The 14,835-nt window shown below is 36.3% G+C and overlaps 1 protein-coding gene across 2 annotated transcripts in view; it reads left to right on the top strand.

Annotated features, from left to right (window-relative positions):
* LOC129722765 (supervillin) overlaps nt 1–14,835 on the top strand; it is a 433,084-nt gene that overhangs the window by 73,232 nt on the left and 345,017 nt on the right. The window contains exon 1 of one of the 2 annotated variants that reach the window (XM_055676481.1): nt 6,227–6,360. The exons of the other annotated variant lie outside the window; for it this stretch is intronic. The gene's annotated coding sequence lies outside the window, so the exon portion shown is untranslated. Of the gene's footprint in view, nt 1–6,226; nt 6,361–14,835 lie in introns of those variants that run through there. 2 annotated transcript variants of the gene reach the window in all.

Here is a 14,835-nt window from a genome sequence, read left to right as displayed (position 1 = left end):
TATTTTTTGTTAGTTCACACTGAATGTATCTTCATGAGAAATAAATCAGTTTTTCTTTAAGTTCTTCCACCTGTTTTGACAGCTGTAGAAAAAAATCCAAATTTTTAGTTGTCACCCGTTTAAAGATTCAGTGTTTTTTTTTTGTATCTATTATTAGCGATACTACTTACCGTGCAATGCACATGTTGTTTGAAAAAAATCATTTCGCAATTCAGTCAATGCACAATGATTCAGAAATCCGATTAAAGGGAAAATTTGGAAAAAAAAACATTCTTGTACAACCCGCAATCTCCCTGTCTCCGGCATGGTGTTTTGACCAATTAAACTACGGGGGACGGTGGTACTGTTCCACAATCTATATCGTATGACATTTCGCTGCCGCCTTATTCTATTGCTCATCCCTAACTACACACACTGCTGTGCAAGCGTTATTTATAGACTGAAAGGAATGTCTCATCACACACAGAAGAGTCAGCTGATGCTGATAACTCTTATAGACCTGTGTGATCGAGACCAAAGTCAGTCTGCGTCGTGCTTGCAAGTGCGACACAACTACGGAAGGTGCTCCGTACGGGCTAAATTTTTGAACTAAACGGGATGCGGTATATTTTTCCAAAATCTGTATCATATTTCCAGTTCGCCTAATTTTCGTTCTCTCTACTTCATATGCCGTCTGCCCAATGAACTTGCGTGTTAACGGGAAAAAGCCGTTGTTAAAAATAGAAATTCAGTCCGAACCAAAACATTCTTGTTCAAAGTTGTTACACATGAAAAAACACTTATTCTCATATTTTCAATCTACCTTTCTATCTTTCTTATCTTTGCAGGTAGAGATAAACGTTGTCCTACAATGTTGTAGCCCTGTTAATTATGTGCAATTTTGTAAAAAAGCTTTTTTCTATCTTTGCAAACAAACGATTTAGTTTAAAAAAATACCTTTTTCCCCTAATTTTTTTTTTAATTTTTTACATCAAAACTGTCTTAGGAACATCTTGCAATATTGAAATCGTAAATAGCTCAATCCCATTTAAAGTTATTGTTTTTCCTCAAAAAATACACACTTTTGATTTATTGGTTGATTATTGGGACAAATATAAAAAAATATCTCTTGATCCCTATTTGGAGGGCATATTTGACTGTACATGTAGAGTAATTTAAAAAATATGTTATTTATTTGTATATCAGTAAATTCATAAAATAATAAATATTTCAACGCTATTATAATTTTTTTATTTGAAAATACAAGTAATCCGAAAGTACATATTGGAGCTAGAAATAATTTTCTTTAATTTAATCACAGACTTCGAAAATTGATCAACTGGTTGAAAAGGTATGACTTTGTTCCAACATGAAATATATCGAATTAACCTGTTTTTGATCGACATCCTATTTCGTAACAGAACGACCGAACCAAATACTATGGCTTTGATTATTTTTGATGAAGATCAATCCTTGCAATTTGGAGCATATTTGAAGTACTTTGGATGATTTGGTTCTGAAATAAATAATAGCCTAATTCGATATATTTTATTTGCAAAATTCATAACTTTTGAATCAGTTTATTGATTTTCGATATATTTGGATAAAAACAAACAAAACTATTTCTAGTTTTAGAAAAAAAAGCGAGGAATCGGATGTATGTACTTTTGAATGTAAGAAATATAAAATTGTCATATTTCATGTTTGGAAATTGAATTTACTTAATATAAAAATAAACAATTTTTCAAGTTTTTTTTATTAAATATGTAACAGTCAAATATGCGCTTCAAAAGAAATTTTTCATGTTTGCTTCAGAAAGAACGACAAACAAATGAAAAGGGAGTATTGTTCTTGGAGAATATCAATATCTTTGAATTAGATTGTGATATTTACTATTTCAGCTCTGCAAAATGCTATTTTTAAAAAAATTTTGATAGTCGCTTTAAGACAGTTTTGGTGTGCAATTAAGTTCAATAAAGGTGATTTTTCTATCTAAAGTGGTTATATACAAAGATGAAAAAAAACTTTACTAATAAAGTTACTTAAATTAACGGGAGCAATGGAAGATATTTTTATCTCTACCTGTTTAGATAAGGAAGATAGACTTCTGAATTAATCGAAAATGTTAGTCACTTATGTTAACATGAAAATAAGCGTTTCATCATAGTAACAACTTCGCAGAAGAAAGTTTTTCTGTGGAATATTGCTATCAAGCGCTAGATCAAAATTTCCTCTTAAATTCGGTTTCTGGAGCATTGGGCAATGGTCAATTCGAGAACAACATATGAATTGTTGCTTATCGCATAACAAAAACAACAGGATGCCAATGGAAATCGATTTTTCGAAGTTCGTTTGGTTTCGTTTTCTCGAAAAAAGTCCCCATGCAGCCTCTTTCCCAGAACAAGGTCACAACATTCCATTCTCGTAGGCAGACAGACATTCGATGCAACCTTTTCGACATTCCTTCGCTGGAATAAAGTTCGGATACTAAACACCTTGTTTCCTGTGGGTGAAACAACGATGGCCACACGGCTGCGAAAAAAGTTGTTGCCGCCAGAAAAAATGAACGATTAAGTTTTCCTTTTTTGGTAACTTTAGGCGAAAGGGACAACCCAAGCCAAGAATCAAAAGCTAGAAAAAGGCAGGGTGAAAATCGAGAAAGAGAATTTAATAAAATCAATCTGGCAATAGGCTTGATTCAAGACTGTCGGTTTTTTTCGTAAGTACGGCGACTTATGTATTTCTAGTCCCTAACTAAAGAAAGAAGCTAAAAGATTAATCTAGCTTCAGCAATCGGACTTCCGAAAGTCATTCATAAAAGCAGACAAATTTTTACTTTTTTGATTGAGCATGAAATTTTCGATATCGAAAAATTCTGTTTGATGACGTACTTAGTTTGATGACTAATATCGTAGAAATGCATAGGACGTCGAATTCTAGTGTGGTATCTAAGAAAAATAAAACACTACTAGGTTTACAGGTTACGTAGGACTAAAGAGTGTAATTAGAGATGCTTTTTAGTTACAAAGTTACAGCACCAACGACTTGCGCATGTTTTTTCTCAGGCCTCTTCTGAAGTCTTCCTTCATGATACATTCTACAACATCTAAGTGAATTTTATTTACTATTTTTGATATTGTACCTGTCGAGATTGTTTAATGAGCACCAGACTTTCACTAGCTTGAAAACCAACACCAGTGCAAAAGTGTAGATCTAGTGTAGCTACACCGCAAACACGAATAGTCACCTACAAACGTTGTTCGTGTTTAATCTGTGGAATGACTACCAAACTATTACCAACGTGTAAAATAGCAAACAAAAATCAGAATACAAGAAAATGGCACAAAGCAAAGAAAGGCAAATAAACAATGTCTCAGCGCTCCTACATGCTCCATGTAACCGTAGAAAAGGCCCACCCGAAAAAAATAACAATAAAAAACTTTGTCATTACCATGTTTTAACGACGTTTTTGTTGTTGAATCTACCACCGACAATAATTTTACCATGAAAAACATTGTCAGTGACTTCTTAATGTATGGGAAAAATGCCTGAAAAAATACTGTTAAGATACATAACGACCCCCCTTTTTCATGGTAGAAATGACAAAAACGATGTTTTTTATTGTTCTGGACAATGATATTTAATGTAAAATTGATGTATCTACAATGAAAAACATAGTTAAATTATGGTATAGCTATGTACAATTACAGAAATTTTTAAGGTTTTTTTTGAATGTTTTTGTAATGTTAGAAGCCTAATAAACAGTAATGATGAAGCCGAAAATAAAAAAAAAAATTAGATTAAAGGCTCTCACGGAGATTGAACCCTAAAACCCCCTCTCTTGACTACACCACTGGATAGTTAGAATAATTTTATTCTTCAGTTGGTTTATTGTTTACTTCTATAATTTCCCATCTAATTTCCGATTAATCGGTTGCTCGATTTAACTTCTATCTGGTTGTACTAGTTAGAATACAGAATGTACTTCTGGAATCCTCATACGTGATATACAGGTTTTTTAAATTATATTCAGATTTGTGTCCGAGTTTCATCATGGTGCAGACTTCTGAAAATGTGGGCAGATTTTTGTAGACGTTTTCTAATGCCTAAAATTAAAACTTTTGACTGTTTTCAAGCACTGTTTACGCTCACTTCTTACCCAGCATCAGCACTGCGTGTAACAGTTTTTTGCAACAAACTTCTCAATTCTGCTTTGTGTTGTGTTTCTTCCGTTCGCAGGAAAAATAATACACTTGCTGCTTACACCACAGCTGAGCGCAGTATGCAGTAAGCTCTGCTGAGATGAATTCTATAACATTTGAAAAGCAAACATGCGTGACGGGCTGCTGGTTTTTTTCAGTTTCGAGATGCAAAGCAAACAACGCAATCTACTTCCCTATCTGGATGCTCCCCTAATTTGATATATGTTTGAGGGACAGAAATTGAGAAAGCTCACACCAGTTTATTATCTCTCTGGAGAGATATTTCAGATTTCACCACAGTGTTTTTTTCGCTGCTCTCTTCAAGCAAGCGCGTCGTTCTGCCCACCAGTGCGAGAGCAGTTGTTCCCGCAGTGAACGATATTTTCCTACACGCTAGCGATTCTCTAAGGAGAAAGGACAAGTCTGAGTACAGATGTCTGTGGAAGCATAAACGCAGGCTTTTTAAGATGGTATTACGATTTGTTATGGCTATGATTGTCATATAAAAAACATAATTTAGACTCTTTTTCACATTTGCAAAGCGAAGCTGCTAAGAATATGCTTTTATACTATTTAGCAGTAGACTATCGTACGGGTTTTGAACAAGACGCCAATTACCAACATTTGCACAATATGAATGCTTTTTTTTTCCTGCGGCCGATAGTGCTACCGATGTTACTTCAGCTTTCGTGGTGTAAAGGCATCGCAATCAATCCTTCTGTGGGCATGATAGGTTATCGCTGCAGCAGCGGTGTTATCGCCAAAAATTTTGCTCGAATGCGTTCTTAATTGGCTGGCATTGGTAGCTAATATGCTTGAAACAGTCCCCTCCACCTTTTCGACGTTCGCTAAAAGGCAAAATGACCCAATCGCATGGAAAATATATTGGCATATTCGAGCGTATAAAAATAGTGGTGCTCTTGTTTATCTGTTTTCGTTTGTAACAACATACTAATTTCAGCTTCCATAGAATGTCTCCTCAGACGTGTCTGATTCCTCTTAAGTCAAAATGAATAAGATGAAAATCTCTCATCCTGGAATGCCATATTCAAATTCTTCGCTGCGGCACTGTACTCCAATATCAGCATATACAATCAGGAACACACAGCGTGCAATACACCGTTCACGTTTACGTGCATTCGTTCCCGAAGAGCGTATGACAGGCAGCACGCGGCGGGCATCGCCAAGTCGTGGTCATACTTATTTGTTTCACTCAGTACTATAGAACGACTCGGTCTCGGGACCTTCAGTCAGTCTTGTTCGCGTTTTAGTCTCTCTAGCTAGTGTCCCTCGTAGTGCCGCACTAATCATACAGTACGCATAAAATAATACAGTCGGTCTCACGAATAACGTTCTAGTTTAGTTCCACTTCGAGGATTCGCAGTGCGCAAAAACGAACCGCACTCAGCACGATAACTATCCTTTTTCGGTTCGGTCCAACCCATCTATCCTTGATTGAGGTTGATCACGCGAAGCACGGCGCAACCAGTGGCTATCAAATCATTCCTGCTATCTAAGACAATCACGATAGTGCGCATGCAAATGTGTTTGGAGCAGACCACCGCAACTGGTTCCGGTGTTTTGCAAGTTAAATCAAACGAGTAGAAAAAAAACGAATCCAGAGCAATTTTTCTGCGCACGAAGCTGATAGTGATTGCCTGGTGAAGTCAGCGCGGCTAAATATATTCATTCAGCCCAATCAAAGTGCGCAGTTTTCATCCTTACGGGGTGTCTTCGGAGTGCACGGGCCGCTTACACGCGTGGTTATCAATTATTATAGCTTTGTTTGTGTCTTTTAATTGCTGAATTAAACCGTGCAATCCCACGGCGAAAACAGACAGAGGCAAATCACGTAGCCCCGTCCAGCAACATCGCGTTAGGGGTTCAGTGTTTGCAGAAACCTAATAATTTTGTGCCAGTGAAGATCGTGCCGAAAAGTGGAAAATTGTAGCGAATTAATTCCATCAGCGCACCCCGCGTGAGATTATACCTACACTGTAATAATCGCTGGGCGATCACCAACCCCCGAAGCCGGGCTTAGTGTGAATTTCGAACACGGCGAGGCGAATGTGTTGCAGTTCTCGTTTCGGAGTTGTTATGCCAGCTTCGGGTAAATCTCGTTACGGATTGCTGGGGCTCCCTGGTCCTACTACTGCTGGGAGTTTGTAAACAAACACTGGTGAGTGCGCGCTAGATTCGAATGCGGTTTTGTAGATAAAACTGAAATTACCGAGTTGTGCGATTACTGCCATTCAAATTGTTTTTGTTTTTAATTCATGGATTGCCTTTTTATTTTTTCTCTCGGAAGTCATAAACATTCACAGTTATAGTGGTAGTTTTTTAAGAAGTTTTATCTTTAACTTCAGAAACCTGACTAAGTTCTGTTAGATAGTGGACAGTAACAGTGAACGTTTTGTTTGCTGTTTTTATTTTTCTTCAATATTAAACAGTTATAATAAAAAGGTGTCAGATTAACGGGGGATTACTTCTATTTTTGTTAAAATATGACTACCATTCGAGGCGATACTATCAACAAAAGATAGGAGTTTCCAATGAACACACAACCACTTTAAATGATATTTTTTTCAGATCAAAATGAGGTAACGCACCCGTGTTTTGTTCTCGTTTGCTTTATTCACAATATCCTCAAGTATAACACAACGATTATCCAACAAATACGTAAACCTAGCCTGAAATAGCTTGTTTTAAAGTTCGACAAACATAAAGAATGATATTATTACTGGTGAATATATTATGAGTGCCGATATTCAAATTCTGTAATGACGCAAAGTTTATAGGGAAAAAAGGCTTTTTTTAGTCTTAACGGTGGATTAAAACGTTACTCTGTTCTATGTCCTACGTTTCGGCCTTTGGACATAGCCTTCCTCAGGGGATATAAAGTTGTAATGTTTTTCGTTGAGCGTACAAAGCTTTACAATCAGTTTTCATAGCTATCAACAGGTTCTTTTTCACCACATGTATTAAAATATTTGTTCTATGTTCATTTTCGTAGACAAATCAAAATACTGTAAACAAGCCATTCGACCTTATTTTTTGACGACTGCAACTTTGTACACGCATAATCGTTCGTTTACCGGTAACCTAAAACACAAACATTCACCCCTATTGAACCAGTTGACGCCTGCCGAGCCCGGTTATCTTCGAGCTCCACTTGAGCCAACAAGACCGCTCACCTTGTACCACTTTCCCCCAACGGTAACGGCGCAAATGCTGGAAACAACAACCTCTTATCAGCTCCAATAAAATAATGACCTCAGCGCAAAGTTCCGACGAACGCGCGAACACGAGATAAGATATCGAGTTCCTCCCTGACTTGTTTTTCTTTCATTTTTTTTTTTTTCTAAAACAGTGTCCGCTCACTTGAGGTGTTGTTAAACATACAATCGCACTCATGGGCTTGTGTTTACGAAACTCGAGACGCATAGAGCGTCACTTCTCATTTACAAAACCGTACCGGCACTCCGCCGCGGCCGGGTAAAGTTTACGAAACATTTGAATTACCCTAGCGAGGGCGCGCCTGCAACCGAAACAAATCACCACCCGGCGGCCTGAGCAGGACGATGGGCTGCCAGTCGGTATCACCACTTTTCCAAGGGTTCAATTACTGGAAACGTAATTTTACCAATAATTGAGCGCTGTTTTAATCATGGCACTGCAGCGATAATCAGCGTACGGGCCAGTGCTTTTTAAATACCGTTTTTGCGCGTACCAGTAACCTTCATCACCACCGCCAGTACCTGCACATGTTGTTAGGCCATCAAGTTTCTTCAACTCGAGAAAGAACGAAAGGCAAAAACGTAGCTGAACTGGGTCATAAGACAACGCGCTGACAACCCGTACGCTGGAAGCCAGAAGCCATACAAGCAAAAAAAACGCATGAAAACTACAAGTAACTTCGCTCATCAACTACACAGTCGAGTGGCGTGTAGTTGATCTTAAAATGTAGCAACGGTTCTTATAGTAACTACCGCTGTTGAAACTACAGATGATTGCTGGCCGAGCAGATGGAATTCACGACCGAGCATCTTCCAATCAAATGGGTAGTCTGTTTTCTCTCGATTGCTTCAATTAAGGTATCCTCGAAGTTGGAATTACGCAAATTAGCCGATCCGATCTGGACCGCGTTTGGTGAACCCAGCAGCAGCTGTAAACCACAATCGCGCATCACTTGAACGGAGAACACCCACCTCGACTAGAACCTCCCAAGGCGCTGCACATCTTCCCGGGTTAACACAGATTGCCCGTATTGGTTGCGCATACGCATATTGCAACACCACACCAGCCATACGCAATTGCGCAACCGCGGCCAACAACGACGTGTACCGCAAGGTGCATGTGGTTTTCAAGTCACTGTCGCGCCATCGCCCTAGCTAGTAGCCAGCGGTGTACAAAACCGAAACGGAAAGACTGTTGTGTTAGAGCAAGAAAGCGCACTTGTATGTATAATGTAGAAAGCATAACCGATAATATCACTTTCGTTTTCTTTCACGACCGGCCGTGATCAGGGCGCGAGCGCGCAGACTCCGTAGACCCAGCCGCGCCGATGTCGATGCAAACGTGCAACCGGTAAACCGGTTTGACCGCAGCACCGCGACGACTGGTAGATTACGCAGCGCAGTATTCCTCCAGGTGGTGGTTACGATGATTCGCAACTGGTGGCCAGAATTTTTCCGTTAGAGAGCAAGATCGCGCCAAATGACCGATGGTCGAATATCGACCATTTTTGATTTGAATGAAACTTTGCACACGTATTTGGCTTAGCAAACTGAGCATTTTTCATAGATGGAGAGATTTTTTACACCCATGAGTTACATTCTAAAAGGGCGTATGCCTTTTGGCATAGGTTTTATTCGAAGTATTGTAGCCCAGAAACCGTTGGTTGTATAGAAAAACTGTCTGAGAATGAGTTGTAGGGAATTAAAAATGAATCATAGAAAAAATATACACTGTACAAAAAAAATGTTTCGACCAAAAAAAAATTAAAAATATACATTAAATTTCAGTTTTAAAAAAAAAAGAGTTGAATTTTTTTCTTATTTTTTTTAAAGAAGCATGACGTTAATGCGCAACTTTTCAAAAAAAGTCCAGGACGGAGAAATGAAAAATAATTTTTTTATGGTTGATTAATTTTTTAATGAAAATTCTAACTCAAACATTTTTCAAAATATTTGTATTCTGATGATTTTAAAAGACGCAGAGAATTATTTTGAATCAAAAAGCTTTTGGTAGTAAACATTCTAAAGGCATCGGTTTTCGAGTTATTTCAAATTTAAGCTCGAAAAATTATCAATATTTCGGAAAATACACGTTTTTCTTAATTTGTCCATGGTTTTCAAGCAAAAACCATACGTTCATTGGAATGCTTGATCAAAAATATACAATTCATTCTTTGACAACAAAACGATTGGATAAATAACTCAAGCGCTAAACCTTAGCCTACCTACACGTTCCCCCTTGCCGAATGTTTTATAAAAAAATATGTTTGTCGTGTAACACTACCTACTTGTTTAATAATAATTACTGTTTAAAAAGTACGCAACCAATAACTACTGGGTTACCGATAATATCTGTTTTCGTATATAAATACAATTGCACTACTCCAGATGTGTTAGTAACAGTTTGCATTTTGTGAAGATGAATAAAGTGAAAATGGAATACACCAAGCCCAAATGCTGTAAACCCTTTCCTGATCATCGGTGCTCATCAAGCTTACCAGTCCACATAAGCACTGAGGAAGACTGTACGTCACAGTCGAAATATATATTTGCGGACTGAATTTCAATATTTATTTCCAAAAAATTTAGTAGAGTATAACGGAAACCGATAACTATTTCTTTGATTGAGCTTACGCAAATTAAACGAAAACGTTATTGCAAAATTAAAAATATTGAACAGTCAAGCTCATTTTAATACGTCTTTATCAATTTGTGAGTCGTGTAGTTATTGGAATGATAGTCAAGCCACCATTCATCCCTTCGTTGTTTACTATTCAGAATCTGGAACACTCAAGAATATCAGCTTCATCATGATATCGGAAGTACTCCATCATGATACTGTTGCGGTTCAGGTGCTCATTGCCAAATTAATGAGTTTTTTGAAAACAACAATACAGTTGAAAAAAGCGATATTAATGTCTGATGGAGTTGCCTCACAATACAAAAATAGAAAAAACTTTGCAAGTCTTTGCAGGTTCAAAACAAAATATAACGTCGATGCAGAGTGGCATATTTTTGCGACTTCTCATGTTAAAGGCCCATGCGATGCAATTGGTGGCATATTCAAACGAATGGCAGGAAATGAAAGTTTAGCTAAAGAGCATGAACATCCCACTACAAGCGCAAAAGAATTGTATGATTGGTCTAATCAGAAAAGTAATAAAAATTCATCAAAAATGTCATTTAGTTGGGTATCATATGAAGAATATGAACGAGGAGTAACAGAATGGAGCAATATTTTCAAAAAATCTATAATAATAGCTGCCACACAAAAGTATTACTCTTTTGTTCCGATTTCAGCAAATAAGATACAAACGAAGCTGTTTTCAAAAGATGACGAATCATTTACTTATGATATATATAAAATATGAGGTGAAACTAGTTCTGTAAAGTATCTATGTCATAAAAAATATGTTCCTAAGATCAAGCATGGAAAAGTTCACTCACTAGCAATATTTCATGCTAATGTGTTCTTTGATTTATCAGGTATCGTTCAATTGTTTCCACTCGCGTACAAGTTTTCCATAGAAACGCTCCTGATTGTTTTTCGCTTTTAAAAGTTCCGAGTACCATAGAAGAAGACTGAATGATACAAACACGATAGTATTTATTGTATCCAAGTTCACTTGCATTCAACGGTATCGCGAGAATCTTTGAGCTTTAATCGCCAGTGATACAAAATTATGAATCCAAATGAACGTTAGATTTCGTTCAACTGTTGCTTACCGGAGCAAGTAGGTATCATCAATGCTTACGGAAATGGTAGCATGGTGCATTAGCATGTGATATTTGAAATCACTAGGGAACATCGCGGTATATCACGGAGAAAGCACGACGTGGAGTAGCCGAATCACGCCTGCAAGCAACCAACGAGTGCAATCGTTTACGATTCTTTCGTGAAACACTCGCTATATGTTGCTAGCTCCACCTAAAGCGGGCAATACTGAAACAAAATCATCAAAGGTAGCTACCATATATTTTTTTGCTATAAGTTGTCTCTTGCATGCGTGAGAATGTGTAACTTTTAATAGCGATGGTTTGCTGGGATTGAAAGCTTATGAATAGCAAGTTCAGAAATGATACTTGAATGATTGTTATGCGACACGATTTTTTCCATCTTTGCCTAAGATAATAAAACTCGAAAATAAATATTTGATTTTTATACATATTTATATCACTTAGAACATTTAACTCTTTTCTTGAGAACCGTTCGCCCAATCGTTTTGTTGTCAAAGAATGAATTGTATATTTTTGATCAAGCATTCCAATGAACGTATGGTTTTTGCTGGAGAATCATGGACAAATTAAGAAAATCGTGCATTTGCCTAAATAATTATAGTTTTTCGACCTTAAATCAGAAATAACTCGAAAACCGATGCCTTTAGAATGTTTATTACCAAAAGCTTTTCGATTCAAAATGACTCTCTGCATCTTTCAAAATCATCAGAATACAAATATTTTGAAAAATGTTTGAATTAGAATTTTCATAAAAAAATTAATCTACCATAAAAAAAAATATTTTTCATTTCTCCATCCTGGACTTTTTTTGAAAAGTTGCGCATTAACGTCAAGCTTCTTTAAAAAAAAAATAAGAAAAAATTCAACTCTTTTTTTTTTAATTGAAATTTAATGTTTATTTTTAATTTTTTTTTGGTCAAAAAAATTTTTTTTTGTACAGCGTATTATATTTATGGTGCATTTTTAATTCCCTACAACTCATTCTCAGACAGTTTTTCTGTACAACCAACGGTTTCTGGGCCACAATGCTTCGAATAAAACCTATGCCAAAAGGCATACGCCCTTTTAGAATGTAACTCATGGGTGTAAAAAATCTCTCCACCTGTGAAAAATGCTCAGTTTGCTAAGCCAAATACGTGTGCAAAGTTTCATTCAAATCAAAAATGGTCGATTAAATTTTCGCGTATTTCCAGGCGATTTGAAATGATTTTGCTCTAGAGTGTCCTGAAAATTACCTCACCTTATGAAAGTTGGCACTTTATTGCGCCATTGTTTTTAATGTTTTAATGAATTTCTGAATTACGAGGTTGGAGTATTTTGTTTTTGGTATTTTTTATTGGCACTGGAAATTGAATAGGGTATCGAATGTCTTCGGCAGTGGTTTCCTTCGGCCTGTTCTCTACAGCAGAGCAGTTCCACATCTTTGTGCTATTGGTTTAATTTTTTGAAACACGACTAATTTTTGAGAAGCTATTTAAAAGCGTATTTTGGGAAAGTATTGATGATTACAAATATTTTCATAACCAAAACGATTTGCTTGATCGGTTTGACGTCTTCGGCAAAGTCGCAGATAATTATTTTGTCCTCCCAAAAAATATGCCTTAAGAAAAAAAAAATTAAATAATTCTGCCGCTCGCAGAAGAAAATAACTCATTTGCTCATTTCACCACAGCCGAGCTAAACATGAGTGGTGAATCAGAATGAGAATACTCAGAAGTACACCACAGTGCGTACTCTACTTTCCTACCAAATGCTCTCCTCATTTGATATATGCTTAAGAGATTCACTGTAAAAGCACTGCAGTGAGCTCTGTTGTTTAGTTAGTGTGCGTAAGGTTATTTGATGTGCGAATGCTCAAACTACAACACTCCCGAGTCAGCAGTCAGCAGAGTGCCCGGTGAGAGTCGTCCGAAGTACTCAAAACTACAACAATCAGCTGGTAAAATCTTGGCTAGTATTTTTATTTCAATTATATATTTTCGTAATAGGAATGCTTGGAAAATTCTACATGCATATCTTGTTTTTTTTTTTTTTTTTTAATAACAAAAATACCATTTGATCAAAACATTTTTTCAAGTGCAGAACAATACAAAAAATTTGGAAGTAACTTGCATTTGAAATTGTGAAGGTGTAGAGAAAGCAAAAAATAGTAAATCTTAAATTCATAATTAGCATTCATCATTTTGTGTAATTATTAATTGCTTTCTCTAGGATTTTTTCATTCCCACACTATTTTCTCAAGCCAAAATCGCTTGGTTGACGGAAAAGTACTATAGTTTTATCACTATCAGCAACGCGAGTGGAAGAAAAATATCAACTTCTTCAATTATATGGCACGGTGCTCCCACAGACCGTTATTTAATAAAATGGACCAAAGAATCTGAGTACACCATTCGATTCGTTATGACGTCCAAAATCTCTGGTCAAAATTTCAAGATCATCTTATCGTACGGTACATTTTTGAGTCATGTCCTTTTGAAGGTCGTAAAGAACAAAAAAGTGATATGAAAACGACGAAATACTTGTTGTAAAGCACGTTTTTCATTTTGTCTGCAAAATGTTCTGAGATTTTATTCATTAAAGTAAGCTTCTCTCAAGACTTTGTACAACTTATTGTTTTGACAATCACAGAAAAAGTTATAGACAAAAAACTAATTTTAAGGAAGGGTGTTCCACAAAAAAACTCTATTTTGTCGTGTCCAATGTACAGATAGGACATCGCAGTATTCAGCAATTGTTTTTTTTATGAATTTTCCCACAACTTTGCTGAAAGAAGCAATCTAGTATATTGAAAATTAAAAGAATATTATTTTTAGCTAACTGTTGAGTGGATCAATTGAAAAACTCAAAAAGCTAAAAGTAAGGCTTTGTTCTATGAAACAATTTTGCTGAAGACATTGAGTTCATAAAATCAATTTTTCACAGTCAAATCTAAAGCGCTCACGATGTTTCGAATTTAGACCGTTATGCACTGTGGGATTTTAAAATAAATCTTTTTTACCAATTGTTAATTGTCTTGAAATACAATACTTGGAATACGTAGAAACTATTTTGGAAGTTATTTCATAAAATGGTGGTTGACGTGCTTTACAACAAGTATTTCGTCGTTTTTATATCACTTTTTTGTACTTTAAGACCTTCGAAAGGGCATTACTCAAAAATGTATCGTACGATGATTTCGAAATTTTGATCAGAGATTCTGGACGTCATAACGAGTCGAATGGCGTACTCAGATTCTTTGGTCCATTTTTTTATAATAACGGTCTGTGGGAGCACTGTGATAGTGTTGGGGTGCAACAAAGTGCCATTGCACAGTGGTCCAATAAGGCAAAAAGTGGAACTTAATTCCATAGCGCCTTATAACTTCATCCTAGCTTAATAGTGTCTTCGGAGCAATTGTTTGTATGAATGACCCGCATAATTGCAAATTGTAAAAAAATATTAAAAGTTTACTATACTAAAAATAAAAAAATTAACTTTTTTGTGTTAAGAGATAGAAGAATAGTTTACTGAGCAAAGTTGTAGAAAATTTAAAAATATGAAACTTTGTTGAACAAATGAAAATCCTATCTTTTTTCGGTACAAAGTTATGAAGTACATTACATTGAACTTATTTAAAAGTTAGTTTTTTGTACTTAACTTTAGTTAGTTGCATTTTACACGAAAGTGTAGTTCGGAGA

Source organism: Wyeomyia smithii, chromosome 2 (genome assembly GCF_029784165.1).
Source record: "Wyeomyia smithii strain HCP4-BCI-WySm-NY-G18 chromosome 2, ASM2978416v1, whole genome shotgun sequence".
NCBI lineage: Eukaryota > Metazoa > Arthropoda > Insecta > Diptera > Culicidae > Wyeomyia > Wyeomyia smithii.
Note: the sequence above shows the minus strand (reverse complement) of the source record. Positions and strands in the feature narration are given on the sequence as shown.